General features: G+C 49.9%; 4 non-coding genes and 4 pseudogenes across 4 annotated transcripts; 4 read left to right on the top strand and 4 right to left on the bottom strand.

Annotated features, from left to right (window-relative positions):
- Nucleotides 1-1,938: 1,938 nt before the first annotated feature.
- LOC139229539 (small nucleolar RNA U3) lies at nt 1,939-2,155 on the top strand. The gene has a single exon (XR_011587742.1). It is a non-coding gene; the product is annotated as a small nucleolar RNA U3 (small nucleolar RNA).
- Nucleotides 2,156-4,548: 2,393 nt separating this feature from the next.
- Nucleotides 4,549-4,728, bottom strand: LOC139229391 (U2 spliceosomal RNA; annotated as a pseudogene).
- Nucleotides 4,729-8,208: 3,480 nt separating this feature from the next.
- Nucleotides 8,209-8,425, top strand: LOC139229532 (small nucleolar RNA U3). Its single transcript, XR_011587735.1, has one exon. It is a non-coding gene; the product is annotated as a small nucleolar RNA U3 (small nucleolar RNA).
- A 2,401-nt stretch (nt 8,426-10,826) lies between these two features.
- LOC139229575 (U2 spliceosomal RNA) lies at nt 10,827-11,006 on the bottom strand (annotated as a pseudogene).
- Nucleotides 11,007-14,492: 3,486 nt separating this feature from the next.
- On the top strand, nt 14,493-14,709 carry LOC139229537 (small nucleolar RNA U3). The gene has a single exon (XR_011587740.1). It is a non-coding gene; the product is annotated as a small nucleolar RNA U3 (small nucleolar RNA).
- A 2,392-nt stretch (nt 14,710-17,101) lies between these two features.
- On the bottom strand, nt 17,102-17,281 carry LOC139229566 (U2 spliceosomal RNA; annotated as a pseudogene).
- A 3,441-nt stretch (nt 17,282-20,722) lies between these two features.
- On the top strand, nt 20,723-20,940 carry LOC139229536 (small nucleolar RNA U3). The gene has a single exon (XR_011587739.1). It is a non-coding gene; the product is annotated as a small nucleolar RNA U3 (small nucleolar RNA).
- Nucleotides 20,941-23,341: 2,401 nt separating this feature from the next.
- On the bottom strand, nt 23,342-23,521 carry LOC139229571 (U2 spliceosomal RNA; annotated as a pseudogene).
- Nucleotides 23,522-23,703: the final 182 nt, after the last annotated feature.

The following is a 23,703-nucleotide window of genomic DNA, read 5'->3' as shown; positions in this document are numbered from 1 at the left end:
CAGTTTCTGTTTGACCTTGGCGATACGCTCGTCCCAGTTTTTGGCGCACGCCCCGTCCGCTCCGAACCATATTCCCAGCACCTTCAGGAAATCTGGCTTGACGGTGTAGGGAATGGAGGCTCGTTCGGTCCAGTGACCAAAGAACATGGCCTCGCTCTTGGTGCGATTAACCTTTGCCCCCGAGGCCAGTTCAAACTGGTCGCAGATTGCGAGCAATCTGCGGACCGACTGTGGGTCCGAGCAAAAGACGGCGACGTCGTCCATGTACAGGGAGGTCTTGACCTGGGCGCCTCCGCTGCCTGGGATTGTCACCCCTCTAATGCCCGCATCCTTCCTGATGGACTCGGCAAAGGGCTCGATACAACACACAAACAAGACAGACGAGAGAGGACAGCCTTGCCTGACTCCAGATCTGATCGGAAAGCTTTCAGTTTCCCACCCGTTGATTAGAACTGCGCTACTGATGTCTGTGTAGAGCAGTTTGACCCAATTGCGGATGCCCTCCCCAAATCCCATTTTGGAGAGCACATCCATCAGGTACGTGTGCGATATCCTGTCAAAGGCCTTCTCCTGGTCTAACCTGATTAAGCAGGTGTCCACCCGCCTCCCGCACGTAGGCGATCGTATCCCTGAGTAGCGCCAGGCTATCAGAGATCTTCCTGCCGGGGACAGCGCAGGTCTGGTCCGGGTGAATCACCAGCTCAAGAGCAGACTTGACCCTGTTGGTGATGACCTTTGACAGGATCTTGTAGTCCACATTGAGCAGCGAAATGGGCCGCCAGTTTTTGATTTCCTCCCTCTCCCCCTTCTGCTTGTAGATGAGGGTGATGATGCCTTTCCTCATTGATTCTGACATACTGCTGGCCAGAAGCATACCCTCGTACACTTCCAGCAGGTCTGGGCCCATCCAGTCCCACAGAGCCGAATACAACTCGACCAGTAAGCCGTCGCTTCCGGGAGTTTTATTCATCTCGAGGGACCGGACAGCCTTTGTCAGCTCGTCCAGAGTTAGCGGGTGGTCCAGACGCTCCCGCTTGCTGTTGTCTAAGACCTACGAGGTAGACGACAAGAAAGACTGGGAGGCCGCGCAGTCTGTGGGCTTGACGTCATAAAGCCTGGCATAGAAGGATTTGCTGATCCTCTGCATGTCAGGCTGTGAAGACGTCACAGAACCACCTTCTTCCTTTAGGCTGGTGATCACAGAGCTCCCTCCGTGTACCTTTTGGAAGAAGAAACGCGAACACGTCTCATCCTGCTCGACGGAGCAGAAGATGATTTTGGAGGACTCTGAGGCAAAGAGCGAGGCTTGCTGGCCCTTCACCTCTTGGAGTTCCTCCGCGACATCGACCCCCATCGACTGCAACAGGAGCAGGTTTTGCGTACTCTCCTGGAGTTGGGACAATTACCTCTGTCTCCCTCTCGCCTCCCGAACACCTTTGATGATGAAGAAACTCTCAATGTTTGTCTCGATTGTTTCCCACCAGTGAATCGGGAAATCACAGAAGGGATTTACGGCTCTCCAACCTTTGTAATCCCCCTTGAGTTCCTCAACATTTTTTGGGGTCAACAGTTTCACATTGAGCTTCCATATCCCCCTGCCAACTTTCTGATCTTCCTGTGGGAGGCAGTTGGCCAGTAGGAGGCAGTGGTCGGAGAAGAACACCGGCGAGACATCGGTGAATGAATAAACAGAACAGTTGCTGGAGACTGGTGGCTAATTTATGCAAATCACCTGCCTGCTGGGTAATAGCAGAACGACAGAAAACTGTTTTTCTATTTCACATAATTCTAACTTGACAAATGGTGAAATGAGATTAACTGTATTTATATTGGATTTTGTATTGGGCACTGTGAATGGGCGAGAAGTGGATCGGAGCTCAGCCTGTGTTAAAGGCGGTTTGCTGAGGGTGGAGAGCGGCACGGTGGCAGTTTTAAATTAAGACTATACTTTTAGGGATCATTTCTATAGGTTTTTACTTGAGAAATGTGTTCTAAAGTGTCTGGTCTCACGAACCGTGAGGAGGAGTTACAGCATTTCCTTCTGAGCGTGAAGCAGGCCATGAGTGTTGCTTTTTGCAAGAGCTTGTGGCCATTGATGACTGTTCCCTTCTCTCAGTGTGAGAGCTGTGGAGGGAGGAAATGCATTCTGAGTGGTTAGTACTTTAAACATTAAAAATCAGATCTTTTTTATTTGTACAAATGAATTCTTGAGTTTGACATCACTGTAATTCAAGCTTTATTCCAACACAGGGTGTGGCTATGCAATGCTCCAGTTAGTTGAACCGTTTCCAACCGCCTGTGCATTGTAGAAAAGTTTGTACAGGAATCACCTTTGACTGCAAGTGGGTCTGCACGTCCTGTCCTTGTGGCCATATGGATAAAGGACATGGAACCTAGCGGATGGTTCCCTCAGCAGACAGCCAAATTTGGCAGAATGTCTCATCACCAGAACTTTCAAACAATCTTTTTTAAAAATTTCAAAATATACTTTATTCATATAAAAATTTGCACAATACATTGGAAAGCAGTTCAGTACATTTGGATGCGCTCAGCAATTGCATGCAATACATTTGGATGCTGACGGCAGTTCCGTTCAATACATTTGCTTGCTTTACATATCGAGGTACATTTCAGTACAATCCAGGATACATTGTAATACAGTCATCAAATGAATCTACTAGTGCCACTATACGGTACACGGAATGGGTGAGGGAACAGTTACATTTCTTTGCAACATACATTACCAAACAGAACTTGCATTATACATGGCACTACATAGGTTTTTTTAGATCACGGTGCTCTATGTATACAAAAAGTTTACAAGGAGGGGAGTTTGTCTCATCGCCAGAACTTTCAAACAAGCACCAAGACGTAGACTCGCTGGTGGTCAGAAACACCCTGGTCATTCTGGGCGGTGACTTCAACTGCATCATCGATGTGGCTGGATGATCCAGCAGAGCCGACAACAAACTGGACGCCACGTCCAGACTCCTGATGGATGCGGTAAAAGACGCCAAGCTGTGCGACGTCTTCAGCAACCCTGCAGACGGAGCACCGCACAGATACACCTGGTCGAGACCAGACGGGTCCGTCCGTTCCAGAATAGACTTCCTGTTTGTGTCCCACACGCTCAAGGTCAGATCCACCGACGTCACGCCGGTGTTCTTCTCTGACCACTGCCTCCTACTGGCCGACTGTCGCCCACAGGAAAACCAGAAAGTTGGCAGAGGGATATGGAAGCTGAACGTGAAACTGTTGACTCCGGAAAACGTGAAGGAACTCAAGAGGGATTACAAAGGTTGGAGAACCGTAAAACCCTTCTGAGATTCCCCGATGCACTGGTGGGAAACAATCAAGACAAACATAAAGATGTTCTTCATCTTCAAAGGTGTTCAGGAGGCGACAGGGAGACAGTCCAGCCATCCCAGGAATCAGTCTGGTGAATCTTCACTGCACTCCCTCAATAGCAAGAATGTCCTTCCTGAGATTAAGGGACAAATACTGAGCACAATATTCCAGGTGAGGCCTCACCAAGGCCCTGTACAACTGCAGTAACACGGGAAATCTCACCCGGCCCGGACACGGAAAGGATTGACAGATTGATAGCTCTTTCTCGATTCTGTGGGTGGTGGTGCATGGCCGTTCTTAGTTGGTGGAGCGATTTGTCTGGTTAATTCCGATAACGAACGAGACTCCTCCATGCTAAATAGTTACGTGACATCCGAGCGGTCCGCGTCCAACTTCTTAGAGGGACAAGTGGCGTATAGCCAGACGAGATTGAGCAATAACAGGTCTGTGATGCCCTTAGATGTCCGGGGCTGCACACGCGCTACACTGAATGGATCAGCGTGTGTCTACCCTACGCCGCCAGGTGTGGGTAACCCGTTGAACCCCATTCGTGATAGGGATTGGGAATTGCAATTATTTCCCATGAACGAGGAATTCCCAGTAAGTGCGGGTCATAAGCTCGCGTTGATTAAGTCCCTGTCCTTTGTACACACTGCCCGTCGCTACTACCGATTGGATGGTTTAGTGAGGTCCTCGGATCGGCCCCGCCGGAGTCGGCAACGGCCCTGGCGGAGCACCGAGAAGACGATCCAACTTGACTATCTGGAGGAAGTAAAAGTCGGAACAAGGTTTCCGTCGGTGAACCTGCGGAAGGATCATTATCGGCCGGGGGCCCGCACGTGGCGGCCTGTCACACCCGTTTTACACTTCAGCCTGAAGCGTGGAGGCCAGCAGGAGTGCTTCCCGGGATGCTGCAGGCTCGAAGGGCTGAATGGCCTACTCCTGCACCTATTTCCTAAGTTTCAATGTTCCTTGCCTTTGACTCTTGATTAGTCATCCTTTGTTGTTTTCCTTGTTTTAAACTCTTTCAGTCTGATACTTTCTACTCTTTTTTTACTCTTTTTGGCTGTTTGTGTTTTCCTCCGTCCACTATTTGTTATATCTGGATTTTTTTTTTTTGTTCGTTCTTGTCAGATCAACTCCAGCGCCAAAGATCACTTTGCGCTATTTACACTTGATCTTAGCCAAAAGGCCGAGAGGGGAAGCTGCACTGTTCCTGGAAACACTGCAATACCAGGTCGGTGCGTGGAGTGGACGGGGCAAGCCCCTGTTCCATCTCCCTGTTCCAAAAAACAATTCAATATTTGGTCCCCATAGGGGATATTAAACTGATAAGAACAGATACTACACTTGATCTTAGCCAAAAGGCCGAGAAGCGAGGGCTGTCTTGTGCCATGTGTCCAAGAGAGAGAAGAGAGGAGAGAAAAGTTCCTGGCTTGCGTTTTTTTTTCAAAATATACTTTATTCATAAAAAAAATCTGTACAGTACATTCAATGGCATTTCAGTACATTTCGCTGCGGTCAGCAATCCCATATAATACATCTGGGTGCTGACGGCAGTTCCGTTCGTTACATTTCTTGTTTTTCAGTTCAAGTGCGAGTCGGTACAATAAACGGGATACATTGTGGTACATTCACACAAATGACATTTCATGTGTTACAATACAGTGCCCGGAATGGGTGACGGTATATTTACATTTTTCTTTTCAAACATGCATTTCGTAACACACCTTGCATTGTACATGGCACGACATAGGTGTTTACAGATTTGGTGCTCTATGTACACAAAGAGTAAATTACAAGTACAGCCCGAGGGGGGTTTTGTACTGATTCCAGCCCCTGGGTTTACCGTGGTGGAAGGACTTTAAACTGTGGCCCTTCCCCACCGTGCCTTTGCGGCGACTGCACCAATTTTAAGTGCGTCCCTCAGCACGTAATCCTGGATCTTGGATTGCGCCAGTCTGCAACACGCAGACGTGGACATCTCCTTGCTCTGGAAGACCAGCAAGTTTCGGCAAGACCAAAGAGCGTCTTTGACCGAGTTGATGGCCCTCCAGCAGCAGGTGATGTCTGTCTCGGTGTGTGTCCCTGGGAACAGCCCATAGAGCACAGAGTCCTGTGTTACGGAGCTGCTTGGGATGAACCTCGACAGCAACCACTGCAACTCTTTCCAGACCTGCGTTGCAAAGGCGCAATCCTGAAGGAGATACGTGACAGTCTCGTCCGCCCCGCGGCTGGCCCGGGGGCACCGTGCCGTGCTGCTGAGGCGTCAGCTGTGCATGAACGCTCTGACGGGTAGGGCCCTTCTCACCGCCAACCAAGCTACGTCTTGGTGCTTGTGTGTAAGCTCTGGCGATGAGACGTTCTGCCAAATAAGTTCGACAGTCTGCTCGGGGAACCACCCGACAGGGTCCACCCTCTCCTTCTTTCGTAGGGCGTCCAGGACCTTACGTGCTGACCACTGTTTGATGGCCTTGTGGTCAAAGGGGTTTCTTTTGAAAAACTTTTCCACGAAGGCAGGTGGACAGGCATGGTCCAACTGGTGGGGGCGTTTCGCGGCAGCGTGGCCAGACCCATCCTTCTCAACACCGGGGACAGGTAGAACCTCAGCACGTAGTGACACTTGGTGTTTGTGCACCGGGGGTCTGTGCACAGCTTGATGCAGCCGCACACAAAGGTGGCCGTCAGGATGAGGGCCACATTCGGAACATCCTTTCCTACACTGTCCAGAGATTTGTACATCGTGTCTCTGCGGACTCGGTCCATTTTGGACCTCCAGACAAAGTGGAAGACGGCCCGGGTGACTGCCGCGGCAAAGGAGCGTGAGATGGGCCAGACCTGTGCCACGTACAACAACACCGAGAGCACCTCAGTCCTGATGACCAGGTTCTTGCCTGTGATGGAAAGGGAGCGCTGCTCCCAAAATGCCAGTTTCTGTTTGATTTGGCGATACGCTCGTCCCAGTTTTTGGCGCACGCCACGTCCGCTCCGAACCATATTCCCAGCACCTTCAGGAAATCTGGCTTGACGGTGAAGGGAATGGAGGCTCGGTCGGTCCAGTGACCAAAGAGCATGGCCTCGCTCTTGGTGCGATTGACCTTTGCTCCCGAGGCCAGTTCAAACTGGTCGCAGATTGCGAGCAATCTGCGGACCGACTGCGGGTCCGAGCAAAAGACGGCGACGTCGTCCATGTTCAGGGAGGTCTTGACCTGGGCGCCTCCGCTGCCTGGGATCGTCACCCCTCTAATGCCCGCATCCTTCCTGATGGACTCGGCAAAGGGCTCGATACAACACACAAACAAGACAGACGAGAGAGGACAGCCTTGCCTGACTCCAGATCTGATCGGAAAGCTTTCAGTTTCCCACCCGTTGATTAGAACTGCGCTACTGATGTCTGTGTAGAGCAGTTTGACCCAATTGCGGATGCCCTCCCCAAATTCCATTTTGGAGAGCACATCCATCAGGTACGTGTGCGATATCCTGTCAAAGGCCTTCTCCTGGTCTAAGCTGATTAAGCAGGTGTCCACCCCCTCCCGCACGTAGGCGATCGTATCCCTGAGTAGCGCCAGGCTATCAGAGATCTTCCTGCCGGGGACAGCGCAGGTCTGGTCCAGGTGAATCACCAGCTCAAGAGCAGAGTTGACCCTGTTGGCGATGACCTTTGACAGGATCTTGTAGTCCACATTGAGCAGCGAAATGGGCCGCCAGTTTTTGATTTCCTCCCTCTCCCCCTTCTGCTTGTAGATGAGGGTGATGATGCTTTTCCTCATCGATTCTGACATACTGCCGGCCAGAAGCATACCCTCGTACACTTCCAGCAGGTCTGGGCCCATCCAGTCCCACAGAGCGAATACAACTCAACCGGTAAGCCGTCGCTTCCGGGAGTTTTATTCGTCTCGAGGGACCGGACAGCCTTTGTCAGCTCGTCCAGAGTTAGCGGGTGGTCCAGACGCTCCCGCTTGCTGTTGTCTAAGACCTACGAGGTAGACGACAAGAAAGACTGGGAGGCCGCGCAGTCTGTGGGCTTGACGTCATAAAGCCTGGCATAGAAGGATTTGCTGATCCTCTGCATGTCAGGCTGTGAAGACGTCACAGAACCACCTTCTTCCTTTAGGCTGGTGATCACAGAGCTCCCTCCGTGTACCTTTTGGAAGAAGAAACGCGAACACGTCTCATCCTGCTCGACGGAGCAGAAGATGATTTTGGAGGACTCTGAGGCAAAGAGCGAGGCTTGCTGGCCCTTCACCTCTTGGAGTTCCTCCGCGACATCGACCCCCATCGACTGCAACAGGAGCAGGTTTTGCATACTCTCCTGGAGTTGGGACAATTACCTCTGTCTCCCTCTCGCCTCCCGAACACCTTTGATGATGAAGAAACTCTCAATGTTTGTCTCGATTGTTTCCCACCAGTGAATCGGGAAATCACAGAAGGGATTTACGGCTCTCCAACCTTTGTAATCCCCCTTGAGTTCCTCAACATTTTTTGGGGTCAACAGTTTTACGTTGAGCTTCCATATCCTGCCAACTTTCTGATCTTCCTGTGGGAGGCAGTTGGCCAGTAGGAGGCAGTGGTCGGAGAAGAACACCGGCGAGACATCGGTGAATGAATAAACAGAACAGTTGCTGGAGACTGGTGGCTAATTTATGCAAATCACCTGCCTGCTGGGTGATAGCAGAACGACAGAAAACTGTTTTTCTATTTCACATAATTCTAACTTGACAAATGGTGAAATGAGATTAACTGTATTTATATTGGATTTTGTATTGGGCACTGTGAATGGGCGAGAAGTGGATCGGAGCTCAGCCTGTGTTAAAGGGGGTTTGCTGAGGGTGGAGAGCGGCACGGCGGCAGTTTTAAATTAAGACTATACTTTTAGGGATCATTTCTATAGGTTTTTACTTGAGAAATGTGTTCTAAAGTGTCTGGTCTCACGAACCACGAGGAGGAGTTACAGCATTTCCTTCTGAGCGTGAAGCAGGCCATGAGTGTTGCTTTTTGCAAGAGCTTGTGGCCATTGATGACTGTTCCCTTCTCTCAGTGTGAGAGCTGTGGAGGGAGGAAATGCATTCTGAGTGGTTAGTACTTTAAACATTAAAAATCAGATCTTTTTTATTTGTAGAAATGAATTCTTGAGTTTGACATCACTGTAATTCAAGCTTTATTCCAACACAGGGTGTGGCTATGCAATGCTCCAGTTAGTTGAACCGTTTCCAACTGCCTGTGCATTGTAGAAAAGTTTGTACAGGAATCACCTTTGACTGCAAGTGGGTCTGCACGTCGTGTCCTTGAGGCCATATGGATAAAGGACATGGAACCTAGCGGATGGTTCCCTCAGCAGACAGCCAAATTTGGCAGAATGTCTCATCACCAGAACTTTCAAACAATCTTTTTTAAAAATTTCAAAATATACTTTATTCATATAAAAATTTGCACAATACATTGGAAAGCAGTTCAGTACATTTGGATGCGCTCAGCAATTCCATGCAATACATTTGGATGCTGACGGCAGTTCCGTTCAATACATTTGCTTGCTTTACATTTCGAGGTACATTTCAGTACAATCCAGGATACATTGTAATACAGTCATCAAATTAATTTACGAGTGGCACTATACGGTACACGGAATGGGTGAGGGAACAGTTACATTTCTTTGCAACATACATTACCAAACAGAACTTGCATTATACATGGCACTACATAGGTTTTTTTAGATCACGGTGCTCTATGTATACAAAAAGTTTACAAGGACAGCCTGAGGGGAGTTTGTCTCATTGCCAGAACTTTCAAACAAGCACCAAGACGTAGACTCGCTGGTGGTCAGAAACACCCTGGTCATTCTGGGCGGTGACTTCAACTGCATCATCGATGCGGCTGGATGATCCAGCAGAGCCGACAGCAAACTGGATGCCACGTCCAAACTCCTGATGAATGCGGTAAAAGACGCCAAGCTGTGCGACATCTTCCGCAACCCTGCAGACGGAGCACCGCTCAGATACACCTGGTCGAGACTAGACGGGTCCGTCCGTTCCAGAATAGACTTCCTGTTTGTGTCCCACACGCTCAAGGTCAGATCCACCGACGTCACGCCGGTGTTCTTCTCTGACCACTGCCTCCTACTGGCCGACTGTCGCCCACAGGAAAACCAGAAAGTTGGCAGAGGGATATGGAAGCTGAACGTGAAACTGTTGACTCCGGAAAACGTGAAGGAACTCAAGAGGGATTACAAAGGTTGGAGAACCGTAAAACCCCTCTGAGATTCCCCGATGCACTGGTGGGAAACAATCAAGACAAACATCAAGAGGTTCTTCATCTTCAAAGGTGTTCAGGAGGCGACAGGGAGACAGTCCAGCCATCCCAGGAATCAGTCTGGTGAATCTTCACTGCACTCCCTCAATAGCAAGAATGTCCTTCCTGAGATTAAAGGACAAATACTGAACACAATATTCCAGGTGAGGCCTCACCAAGGCCCTGTACAACTGCAGTAACACGGGAAATCTCACCCGGCCCGGACACGGAAAGGATTGACAGATTGATAGCTCTTTCTCGATTCTGTGGGTGGTGGTGCATGGCTGTTCTTAGTTGGTGGAGCGATTTGTCTGGTTAATTCCGATAACGAACGAGACTCCTCCATGCTAAATAGTTACGTGACATCCGAGCGGTCCGCGTCCAACTTCTTAGAGGGACAAGTGGCGTATAGCCAGACGAGATTGAGCAATAACAGGTCTGTGATGCCCTCAGATGTCCGGGGCTGCACACGCGCTACACTGAATGGATCAGCGTGTGTCTACCCTACGCCGCCAGGTATGGGTAACCCGTTGAACCCCATTCGTGATAGGGATTGGGAATTGCAATTATTTCCCATGAACGAGGAATTCCCAGTAAGTGCGGGTCATAAGCTCGCGTTGATTAAGTCCCTGCCCTTTGTACACACTGCCCGTCGCTGCTACCGATTGGATGGTTTAGTGAGGTCCTCGGATCGGCCCCGCCGGAGTCGGCAACGGCCCTGGCGGAGCGCCGAGAAGACGATCCAACTTGACTACCTGGAGGAAGTAAAAGTCGGAACAAGGTTTCCGTCGGTGAACCTGCGGAAGGATCATTATCGGCCGGGGGCCCGCACGTGGCGGCCTGTCACACCCGTTTTACACTTCAGCCTGAGGCGTGGAGGCCAGCAGGAGTGCTTCCCGGGATGCTGCAGGCTCGAAGGGCTGAATGGCCTACTCCTGCACCTATTTCCTAAGTTTCAATGTTCCTTGCCTTTGACTCTTGATTAGTCATCCTTTGTTGTTTTCCTTGTTTTAAACTCTTTCAGTCTGATACTTTCTACTCTTTTTTTACTCTTTTTGGCTGTTTGTGTTTTCCTCCGTCCACTATTTGTTATATCTGGATTTTTTTTTTTTGTTCGTTCTTGTCAGATCAACTCCAGCGCCAAAGATCACTTTGCGCTATTTACACTTGATCTTAGCCAAAAGGCCGAGAGGGGAAGCTGCACTGTTCCTGGAAACACTGCAATACCAGGTCGGTGCGTGGAGTGGACGGGGCAAGCCCCTGTTCCATCTCCCTGTTCCAAAAAACAATTCAATATTTGGTCCCCATTGGGGATATTAAACTGATAAGAACAGATACTACACTTGATCTTAGCCAAAAGGCCGAGAAGCGAGGGCTGTCTTGTGCCATGTGTCCAAGAGAGAGAAGAGAGGAGAGAAAAGTTCCTGGCTTGCGTTTTTTTTTCAAAATATACTTTATTCATAAAAAAAATCTGTACAGTACATTCAATGGCATTTCAGTACATTTCGCTGCGGTCAGCAATCCCATATAATACATCTGGGTGCTGACGGCAGTTCCGTTCGTTACATTTCTTGTTTTTCAGTTCAAGTGCGATTCGGTACAATAAACGGGATACATTGTGGTACATTCACACAAATTACATTTCATGTGTTACAATACAGTGCCCGGAATGGGTGATGTATATTTACATTTTTCTTTTCAAACATGCATTTCGTAACACACCTTGCATTGTACATGGCACGACATAGGTGTTTACAGATTTGGTGCTCTATGTACACAAAGAGTAAATTACAAATACGGCCCGAGGGGAGTTTTGTACTGATTCCTGCCCCCGGGTTTACTGTGGCAGAAGGGCTTTAAACTGTGGCCCTTCCCCACCGTGCCTTTGCGGCGACTGCACCAATTTTAAGTGCGACCCTCAGCACGTAATCCTGGATCTTGAATTGCGCCAGTCTGCAACACACAGACGTGGACATCTCCTTGCTCTGGAAGACCAGCAAGTTTCGGCAAGACCAAAGAGCATCTTTGACCGAGTTGATGGCCCTCCAGCAGCAGGTGATGTCTGTCTCGGTGTGTGTCCCTGGGAACAGCCCGTAGAGCACAGAGTCCTGTGTTACGGAGCTGCTCGGGATGAACCTCGACAGCAACCACTGCAACTCTTTCCAGACCTGCGTTGCAAAGGCGCAATCCTGAAGGAGATACGTGACAGTCTCGTCCGCCCCGCGGCTGGCCCGGGGGCACCGTGCCGTGCTGCTGAGGCGTCAGCTGTGCATGAACGCTCTGACGGGTAGGGCCCTCCTCACCGCCAACCAAGCTACGTCTTGGTGCTTGTGTGTAAGCTCTGGCGATGAGACGTTCTGCCAAATAAGTTCAACAGTCTGCTCGGGGAACCACCCTACAGGGTCCACCCTCTCCTTCTTTCGCAGGGCGTCCAGGACCTTACGTGCTGACCACTGTTTGATGGCCTTGTGGTCAAAGGGGTTTCTTTTGAAAAACTTTTCCACGAAGGACAGGTGGACAGGCATAGTCCAACTGGTGGGGGCGTTTCGCGGCAGCATGGCCAGACCCATCCTTCTCAACACCGGGGACAGGTAGAACCTCAGCACGTAGTGACACTTGGTGTTTGTGCACCGGGGGTCTGTGCACAGCTTGATGCAGCCGCATACAAAGGTGGCCATCAGGATGAGGGCTACATTCGGAACATCCTTTCCTCCACTGTCCAGAGATTTGTACATCGTGTCTCTGCGGACTCGGTCCATTTTGGACCTCCAGACAAAGTGGAAGACGGCCCGGGTGACTGCCGCGGCAAAGGAGCGTGAGATGGGCCAGACCTGTGCCACGTACAACAACACCGAGAGCACCTCACTCCTGATGACCAGGTTCTTGCCTGTGATGGAAAGGGAGCGCTGCTCCCAAAATGCCAGCTTCTGTTTGACCTTGGCGATACGCTCGTCCCAGTTTTTGGCGCACGCCCCGTCCGCTCCGAACCATATTCCCAGCACCTTCAGGAAATCTGGCTTGACGGTGAAGGGAATGGAGGCTCGGTCGGTCCAGTGACCAAAGAACATGGCCTCGCTCTTGGTGCGATTGATCTTTGCCCCCGAGGCCAGTTCAAACTGGTCGCAGATTGCGAGCAATCTGCGGACCGACTGCGGGTCCGAGCAAAAGACGGCGACGTCGTCCATGTTCAGGGAGGTCTTGACCTGGGCGCCTCCGCTGCCTGGGATTGTCACCCCTCTAATGCCCGCATCCTTCCTGATGGACTCGGCAAAGGGCTCGATACAACACACAAACAAGACAGACGAGAGAGGACAGCCTTGCCTGACTCCAGATCTGATCGGAAAGCTTTCAGTTTCCCACCCGTTGATTAGAACTGCGCTACTGATGTCTGTGTAGAGCAGTTGGACCCAATTGCGGATGCCCTCCCCAAATCCCATTTTGGAGAGCACATCCATCAGGTACGTGTGCGATATCCTGTCAAAGGCCTTCTCCTGGTCTAAGCTGATTAAGCAGGTGTCCACCCTCCTGTCCCGCACGTAGGCGATCGTATCCCTGAGTAGCGTGAGGCTATCAGAGATCTTCCTGCCGGGGACAGCGCAGGTCTGGTCCGGGTGAATCACCAGCTCAAGAGCAGAGTTGACCCTGTTGGCGATGACCTTCGACAGGATCTTGTAGTCCACATTGAGCAGCGAAATGGGCCGCCAGTTTTTGATTTCCTCCCTCTCCCCCTTCTGCTTGTAGATGAGGGTGATGATGCCGTTCCTCATTGATTCTGACATACTGCCGGCCAGAAGCATACCCTCGTACACTTCCAGCAGGTCTGGGCCCATCCAGTCCCACAGAGCCGAGTACAACTCGACCGGTAAGCCGTCGCTTCCGGGAGTTTTACTTTGTCTCGAGGGACCGGACAGCCTTTGTCAGCTCGTCCAGAGTTAGCGGGTGGTCCAGACGCTCCCGCTTGCTGTTGTCTAAGACCTACGAGGTAGACGACAAGAAAGACTGGGAGGCCGCGCAGTCTGTGGGCTTGACGTCATAAAGCCTGGCATAGAAGGATTTGCTGATCCTCAGCATGTCAGGCTGTGAAGACGTCACAGAACCACCTTCTTCCTTTAGGCTGGTGATCACTGAGCTCCCTCCGTGTACCTTTTGGAAGAAGAAACGCGAACACGTCTCATCCTGCTCGACGGAGCAGAAGATGATTTTGGAGGACTCTGAGGCAAAGAGCGAGGCTTGCTGGCCCTTCACCTCTTGGAGTTCCTCCGCGACATCGACCCCCATCGACTGCAACAGGAGCAGGTTTTGCGTACTCTCCTGGAGTTGGGACAATTACCTCTGTCTCCCTCTCGCCTCCCGAACACCTTTGATGATGAAGAAACTCTCAATGTTTGTCTCGATTGTTTCCCACCAGTGAATCGGGAAATCACAGAAGGGATTTACGGCTCTCCAACCTTTGTAACCCCCCTTGAGTTCCTCAACGTTTTTTGGGGTCAACAGTTTCACGTTGAGCTTCCATATCCTGCCAACTTTCTGATCTTCCTGTGGGAGGCAGTTGGCCAGTAGGAGGCAGTGGTCGGAGAAGAACACCGGCGAGACATCGGTGAATGAATAAACAGAACAGTTGCTGGAGACTGGTGGCTAATTTATGCAAATCACCTGCCTGCTGGGTGATAGCAGAACGACAGAAAACTGTTTTTCTATTTCACATAATTCTAACTTGACAAATGGTGAAATGAGATTAACTGTATTTATATTGGATTTTGTATTGGGCACTGTGAATGGGCGAGAAGTGGATCGGAGCTCAGCCTGTGTTAAAGGGGGTTTGCTGAGGGTGGAGAGCGGCACGGCGGCAGTTTTAAATTAAGACTATACTTTTAGGGATCATTTCTATAGGTTTTTACTTGAGAAATGTGTTCTAAAGTGTCTGGTCTCACGAACCACGAGGAGGATATACAGCATTTCCTTCTGAGCATGAAGCAGGTCATGAGTGTTGCTTTTTGCAAGAGCTTGTGGCCATTGATGATTGTTCCCTTCTCTCAGTGTGAGAGCTGTGGAGGGAGGAAATGCATTCTGAGTGGTTAGTACTTTAAACATTAAAAATCAGATTTTGTAGAAATGAATTCTTGAGTTTGACATCACTGTAATTCAAGCTTTATTCCAACACAGGTTGTGGCTATGCAATGCTCCAGTTAGTTGAACCGTTTCCAACCGCCTGTGCATTGTAGAAAAGTTTGTACAGGAATCACCTTTGACTGCAAGTGGGTCTGCACGTCGTGTCCTTGAGGCCATATGGATGAAGGACATGGAACCTAGCGGATGGTTCCCTCAGCAGACAGCCAAATTTGGCAGAATGTCTCATCACCAGAACTTTCAAACAATCTTTTTTAAAAATTTCAAAATATACTTTATTCATATAAAAATTTGCACAATACATTGGAAAGCAGTTCAGTACATTTGGATGCACTCAGCAATTGCATGCAATACATTTGGATGCTGACGGCAGTTCCGTTCAATACATTTGCTTGCTTTACATATCAAGGTACATTTCAGTACAATCCAGGATACATTGTAATACAGTCATCAAATGAATCTACTAGTGCCACTATACGGTACACGGAATGGGTGAGGGAACAGTTACATTTCTTTGCAACATACATTACCAAACAGAACTTGCATTATACATGGCACTACATAGGTTTTTTTAGATCACGGTGCTCTATGTATACAAAAAGTTTACAAGGACAGCCTGAGGGGAGTTTGTCTCATCGCCAGAACTTTCAAACAAGCACCAAGACGTAGACTCGCTGGTGGTCAGAAACACCCTGGTCATTCTGGGCGGTGACTTCAACGGCATCATCGATGCGGCTGGATGATCCAGCAGAGCCGACAGCAAACTGGACACCACGTCCAGACTCCTGATGGATGCGGTAAAAGATGCCAAGCTGTGCGACGTCTTCCGCAACCCTGCAGACGGAGCACCGCGCAGATACACCTGGTCGAGACCAGACGGGTCCGTCCGTTCCAGAATAGACTTCCTGTTTGTGTCCCACACGCTCAAGGTCAGATCCACCGACGTCACGCCGGTGTTCTTCTCTGACCACTGCCTCCTACTGGCCGACTGTCGCCCACAGGAAAACCAGAAAGTTGGCAGAGGGATATGGAAGCTGAACGTGAAACTGTTGACTCTGGAAAACGTGGAGGAACTCAAGAGGGATTACAAAGGTTGGAGAACCGTAAAACCCCTCTGCGATTCCCCGATGCACTGGTGGGAAACAATCAAGACAAACATCAAGAGGTTCTTCATCTTCAAAGGTGTTCAGGAGGCGACAGGGAGACAGTCCAGCCATCCCAGGAATCAGTCTGGTGAATCTTCGCTGCACTCCCTCAATAGCAAGAATGTCCTTCCTGAGATTAAGGGACAAATACTGAGCACAATATTCCAGGTGAGGCCTCACCAAGGCCCTGTACAACTGCAGTAACACGGGAAATCTCACCCGGCCCGGACACGGAAAGGATTGACAGATTGATAGCTCTTTCTCGATTCTGTGGGTGGTGGTGCATGGCTGTTCTTAGTTGGTGGAGCGATTTGTCTGGTTAATTCCGATAACGAACGAGGCTCCTCCATGCTAAATAGTTACGTGACATCCGAGCGGTCCGCGTCCAACTTCTTAGAGGGACAAGTGGCGTATAGCCAGACGAGATTGAGCAATAACAGGTCTGTGATGCCCTTAGATGTCCGGGGCTGCACACGCGCTACACTGAATGAATCAGCGTGTGTCTACCCTACGCCGCCAGGTGTGGGTAACCCGTTGAACCCCATTCGTGATAGGGATTGGGAATTGCAATTATTTCCCATGAACGAGGAATTCCCAGTAAGTGCGGGTCATAAGCTCGCGTTGATTAAGTCCCTGCCCTTTGTACACACTGCCCGTCGCTACTACCGATTGGATGGTTTAGTGAGGTCCTCGGATCGGCCCCGCCGGAGTCGGCAACGGCCCTGGCGGAGCACCGAGAAGACGATCCAACTTGACTATCTGGAGGAAGTAAAAGTCGGAACAAGGTTTCCATCGGTGAACCTGCGGAAGGATCATTATCGGCCGGGGGCCCGCACGTGGCGGCCTGTCACACCCGTTTTACACTTCAGCCTGAGGCGTGGAGGCCAGCAGGAGTGCTTCCCGGGATGCTGCAGGCTCGAAGGGCTGAATGGCCTACTCCTGCACCTATTTCCTAAGTTTCAATGTTCCTTGTCTTTGACTCTTGATTAGTCATCCTTTGTTGTTTTCCTTGTTTTAAACTCTTTCAGTCTGATACTTTCTACTCTTTTTTTACTCTTTTTGGCTGTTTGCGTTTTCCTCCGTCCACTATTTGTTATATCTGGATTTTTTTTTTTGTTCATTCTTGTCAGATCAACTCCAGCGCCAAAGATCACTTTGCGCTATTTACACTTGATCTTAGCCAAAAGGCCGAGAGGGGAAGCTGCACCGTTCCTGGAAACACTGCAATACCAGGTCGGTGCGTGGAGTGGACGGGGCAAGCCCCTGTTCCATCTCCCTGTTCCAAAAAACAATTCAATATTTGGTCCCCATAGGGGATATTAAACTGATAAGAACAGATACTACACTTGATCTTAGCCAAAAGGCCGAGAAGCGAGGGCTGTCTTGTGCCATGTGTCCAAGAGAGAGAAGAGAGGAGAGAAAAGTTCCTGGCTTGCGTTTTTTTTTCAAAATATACTTTATTCATAAAAAAAATCTGTACAGTACATTCAATGGCATTTCAGTACATTTCGCTGCGGTCAGCAATCCCATATAATACATCTGGGTGCTGACGGCAGTTCCGTTCGTTACATTTCTTGTTTTTCAGTTCAAGTGCGATTCGGTACAATAAACGGGATACATTGTGGTACATTCACACAAATTACATTTCATGTGTTACAATACAGTGCTCGGAATGGGTGACGGTATATTTACATTTTACATGGCACGACATTGGTGTTTATAGATTTGGTGCTCTATGTACACAAAGAGTAAATTACAAGTACAGCCCGAGGGGGGTTTTGTACTGATTCCAGCCCCTGGGTTTACCGTGGTGGAAGGACTTTAAACTGTGGCCCTTCCCCACCGTGCCTTTGCGGCGACTGCACCAATTTTAAGTGCGACCCTCAGCACGTAATCCTGGATCTTGGATTGCGCCAGTCTGCAACACGCAGATGTGGACATCTCCTTGCTCTGGAAGACCAGCAAGTTTCGGCAAGACCAAAGAGCATCTTTGACCGAGTTGATGGCCCTCCAGCAGCAGGTGATGTCTGTCTCGGTGTGTGTCCCTGGGAACAGCCCGTAGAGCACAGAGTCCTGTGTTACGGAGCTGCTTGGGATGAACCTCGACAGCAACCACTGCAACTCTTTCCAGACCTGCGTTGCAAAGGCGCAATCCTGAAGGAGATACGTGACAGTCTCGTCCGCCCCGCAGCTGGCCCGGGGGCACCGTGCCGTGCTGCTGAGGCGTCAGCTGTGCATGAACGTTCTGACGGGTAGGGCGCTTCTCACCGCCAACCAAGCTACGTCTTGGTGCTTGTGTGTAAGCTCTGGCGATGAGACGTTCTGCCAAATAAGTTCGACAGTCTGCTCGGGGAACCACTCGACAGGGTCCACCCTCTCCTTCTTTCGTAGGGCGTCCAGGACCTTACGTGCTGACCACTGTTTGATGGCCTTGTGGTCAAAGGGGTTTCTTTTGAAAAACTTTTCCACGAAGGCAGGTGGACAGGCATGGTCCAACTGGTGGGGGCGTTTCGCGGCAGCGTGGCCAGACCCATCCTTCTCAACACCGGGGACAGGTAGAACCTCAGCACGTAGTGACACTTGGTGTTTGTGCACCGGGGGTCTGTGCACAGCTTGATGCAGCCGCACACAAAGGTGGCCGTCAGGATGAGGGCCACATTCGGAACATCCTTTCCTACACTGTCCAGAGATTTGTACATCGTGTCTCTGCGGACTCGGTCCATTTTGGACCTCCAGACAAAGTGGAAGACGGCCCGGGTGACTGCCGCGGCAAAGGAGCGTGAGATGGGCCAGACCTGTGCCACGTACAACAACACCAAGAGCACCTCAGTCCTGATGACCAGGTTCTTGCCTGTGATGGAAAGGGAGCGCTGCTCCCAAAATGCCAGTTTCTGTTTGATTTGGCGATACGCTCGTCCCAGTTTTTGGCGCACGCCACGTCCGCTCCGAACCATATTCCCAGCACCTTCAGGAAATCTGGCTTGACGGTGAAGGGAATGGAGGCTCGGTCGGTCCAGTGACCAAAGAGCATGGCCTCGCTCTTGGTGCGATTGACCTTTGCTCCCGAGGCCAGTTCAAACTGGTCGCAGATTGCGAGCAATCTGCGGACCGACTGCGGGTCCGAGCAAAAGACGGCGACGTCGTCCATGTTCAGGGAGGTCTTGACCTGGGCGCCTCCGCTGCCTGGGATCGTCACCCCTCTAATGCCCGCATCCTTCCTGATGGACTCGGCAAAGGGCTCGATACAACACACAAACAAGACAGACGAGAGAGGACAGCCTTGCCTGACTCCAGATCTGATCGGAAAGCTTTCAGTTTCCCACCCGTTGATTAGAACTGCACTACTGATGTCTGTGTAGCGCAGTTTGACCCAATTGCGGATGCCCTCCCCAAATTCCATTTTGGAGAGCACATCCATCAGGTACGTGTGCGATATCCTGTCAAAGGCCTTCTCCTGGTCTAAGCTGATTAAGCAGGTGTCCACCCCCTCCCGCACGTAGGCGATCGTATCCCTGAGTAGCGCCAGGCTATCAGAGATCTTCCTGCCGGGGACAGCGCAGGTCTGGTCCAGGTGAATCACCAGCTCAAGAGCAGAGTTGACCCTGTTGGCGATGACCTTTGACAGGATCTTGTAGTCCACATTGAGCAGCGAAATGGGCCGCCAGTTTTTGATTTCCTCCCTCTCCCCCTTCTGCTTGTAGATGAGGGTGATGATGCTTTTCCTCATCGATTCTGACATACTGCCGGCCAGAAGCATACCCTCGTACACTTCCAGCAGGTCTGGGCCCATCCAGTCCCACAGAGCGAATACAACTCAACCGGTAAGCCGTCGCTTCCGGGAGTTTTATTCGTCTCGAGGGACCGGACAGCCTTTGTCAGCTCGTCCAGAGTTAGCGGGTGGTCCAGACGCTCCCGCTTGCTGTTGTCTAAGACCTACGAGGTAGACGACAAGAAAGACTGGGAGGCCGCGCAGTCTGTGGGCTTGACGTCATAAAGCCTGGCATAGAAGGATTTGCTGATCCTCAGCATGTCAGGCTGTGAAGACGTCACAGAACCACCTTCTTCCTTTAGGCTGGTGATCACAGAGCTCCCTCCGTGTACCTTTTGGAAGAAGAAACGCGAACACGTCTCATCCTGCTCGACGGAGCAGAAGATGATTTTGGAGGACTCTGAGGCAAAGAGCGAGGCTTGCTGGCCCTTCACCTCTTGGAGTTTCTCCGCGACATCGACCCCCATCGACTGCAACAGGAGCAGGTTTTGCATACTCTCCTGGAGTTGGGACAATTACCTCTGTCTCCCTCTCGCCTCCCGAACACCTTTGATGATGAAGAAACTCTCAATGTTTGTCTCGATTGTTTCCCACCAGTGAATCGGGAAATCACAGAAGGGATTTACGGCTCTCCAACCTTTGTAATCCCCCTTGAGTTCCTCAACATTTTTTGGGGTCAACAGTTTCACGTTGAGCTTCCATATCCTGCCAACTTTCTGATCTTCCTGTGGGAGGCAGTTGGCCAGTAGGAGGCAGTGGTCGGAGAAGAACACCGGCGAGACATCGGTGAATGAATAAACAGAACAGTTGCTGGAGACTGGTGGCTAATTTATGCAAATCACCTGCCTGCTGGGTGATAGCAGAACGACAGAAAACTGTTTTTCTATTTCACATAATTCTAACTTGACAAATGGTGAAATGAGATTAACTGTATTTATATTGGATTTTGTATTGGGCACTGTGAATGGGCGAGAAGTGGATCGGAGCTCAGCCTGTGTTAAAGGGGGTTTGCTGAGGGTGGAGAGCGGCACGGCGGCAGTTTTAAATTAAGACTATACTTTTAGGGATCATTTCTATAGGTTTTTTACTTGAGAAATGTGTTCTAAAGTGTCTGGTCTCACGAACCACGAGGAGGAGTTACAGCATTTCCTTCTGAGCGTGAAGCAGGCCATGAGTGTTGCTTTTTGCAAGAGCTTGTGGCCATTGATGACTGTTCCCTTCTCTCAGTGTGAGAGCTGTGGAGGGAGGAAATGCATTCTGAGTGGTTAGTACTTTAAACATTAAAAATCAGATCTTTTTTATTTGTAGAAATGAATTCTTGAGTTTGACATCACTGTAATTCAAGCTTTATTCCAACACAGGGTGTGGCTATGCAATGCTCCAGTTAGTTGAACCGTTTCCAACTGCCTGTGCATTGTAGAAAAGTTTGTACAGGAATCACCTTTGACTGCAAGTGGGTCTGCACGTCGTGTCCTTGAGGCCATATGGATAAAGGACATGGAACCTAGCGGATGGTTCCCTCAGCAGACAGCCAAATTTGGCAGAATGTCTCATCACCAGAACTTTCAAACAATCTTTTTTAAAAATTTCAAAATATACTTTATTCATATAAAAATTTGCACAATACATTGGAAAGCAGTTCAGTACATTTGGATGCGCTCAGCAATTCCATGCAATACATTTGGATGCTGACGGCAGTTCCGTTCAATACATTTGCTTGCTTTACATTTCGAGGTACATTTCAGTACAATCCAGGATACATTGTAATACAGTCATCAAATTAATTTACGAGTGGCACTATACGGTACACGGAATGGGTGAGGGAACAGTTACATTTCTTTGCAACATACATTACCAAACAGAACTTGCATTATACATGGCACTACATAGGTTTTTTTAGATCACGGTGCTCTATGTATACAAAAAGTTTACAAGGACAGCCTGAGGGGAGTTTGTCTCATTGCCAGAACTTTCAAACAAGCACCAAGACGTAGACTCGCTGGTGGTCAGAAACACCCTGGTCATTCTGGGCGGTGACTTCAACTGCATCATCGATGCGGCTGGATGATCCAGCAGAGCCGACAGCAAACTGGATGCCACGTCCAAACTCCTGATGAATGCGGTAAAAGACGCCAAGCTGTGCGACATCTTCCGCAACCCTGCAGACGGAGCACCGCTCAGATACACCTGGTCGAGACCAGACGGGTCCGTCCGTTCCAGAATAGACTTCCTGTTTGTGTCCCACACGCTCAAGGTCAGATCCACCGACGTCACGCCGGTGTTCTTCTCTGACCACTGCCTCCTACTGGCCGACTGTCGCCCACAGGAAAACCAGAAAGTTGGCAGAGGGATATGGAAGCTGAACGTGAAACTGTTGACTCCGGAAAACGTGAAGGAACTCAAGAGGGATTACAAAGGTTGGAGAACCGTAAAACCCCTCTGAGATTCCCCGATGCACTGGTGGGAAACAATCAAGACAAACATCAAGAGGTTCTTCATCTTCAAAGGTGTTCAGGAGGCGACAGGGAGACAGTCCAGCCATCCCAGGAATCAGTCTGGTGAATCTTCACTGCACTCCCTCAATAGCAAGAATGTCCTTCCTGAGATTAAAGGACAAATACTGAACACAATATTCCAGGTGAGGCCTCACCAAGGCCCTGTACAACTGCAGTAACACGGGAAATCTCACCCGGCCCGGACACGGAAAGGATTGACAGATTGATAGCTCTTTCTCGATTCTGTGGGTGGTGGTGCATGGCTGTTCTTAGTTGGTGGAGCGATTTGTCTGGTTAATTCCGATAACGAACGAGACTCCTCCATGCTAAATAGTTACGTGACATCCGAGCGGTCCGCGTCCAACTTCTTAGAGGGACAAGTGGCGTATAGCCAGACGAGATTGAGCAATAACAGGTCTGTGATGCCCTCAGATGTCCGGGGCTGCACACGCGCTACACTGAATGGATCAGCGTGTGTCTACCCTACGCCGCCAGGTATGGGTAACCCGTTGAACCCCATTCGTGATAGGGATTGGGAATTGCAATTATTTCCCATGAACGAGGAATTCCCAGTAAGTGCGGGTCATAAGCTCGCGTTGATTAAGTCCCTGCCCTTTGTACACACTGCCCGTCGCTGCTACCGATTGGATGGTTTAGTGAGGTCCTCGGATCGGCCCCGCCGGAGTCGGCAACGGCCCTGGCGGAGCGCCGAGAAGACGATCCAACTTGACTATCTGGAGGAAGTAAAAGTCGGAACAAGGTTTCCGTCGGTGAACCTGCGGAAGGATCATTATCGGCCGGGGGCCCGCACGTGGCGGCCTGTCACACCCGTTTTACACTTCAGCCTGAGGCGTGGAGGCCAGCAGGAGTGCTTCCCGGGATGCTGCAGGCTCGAAGGGCTGAATGGCCTACTCCTGCACCTATTTCCTAAGTTTCAATGTTCCTTGTCTTTGACTCTTGATTAGTCATCCTTTGTTGTTTTCCTTGTTTTAAACTCTTTCAGTCTGATACTTTCTACTCTTTTTTTACTCTTTTTGGCTGTTTGTGTTTTCCTCCGTCCACTATTTGTTATATCTGGATTTTTTTTTTTTGTTCATTCTTGTCAGATCAACTCCAGCGCCAAAGATCACTTTGCGCTATTTACACTTGATCTTAGCCAAAAGGCCGAGAGGGGAAGCTGCACCGTTCCTGGAAACACTGCAATACCAGGTCGGTGCGTGGAGTGGACGGGGCAAGCCCCTGTTCCATCTCCCTGTTCCAAAAAACAATTCAATATTTGGTCCCCATAGGGGATATTAAACTGATAAGAACAGATACTACACTTGATCTTAGCCAAAAGGCCAAGAAGCGAGGGCTGTCTTGTGCCATGTGTCCAAGAGAGAGAAGAGAGGAGAGAAAATATACTTTATTCATAAAAAAAATCTGTACAGTACATTCAATGGCATTTCAGTACATTTCGCTGCGGTCAGCAATCCCATATAATACATCTGGGTGCTGACGGCAGTTCCGTTCGTTACATTTCTTGTTTTTCAGT

This window comes from Pristiophorus japonicus, chromosome 18 (assembly GCF_044704955.1).
Source record: "Pristiophorus japonicus isolate sPriJap1 chromosome 18, sPriJap1.hap1, whole genome shotgun sequence".
Lineage (NCBI taxonomy): Eukaryota > Metazoa > Chordata > Chondrichthyes > Pristiophoridae > Pristiophorus > Pristiophorus japonicus.
Note: the sequence above shows the minus strand (reverse complement) of the source record. Positions and strands in the feature narration are given on the sequence as shown.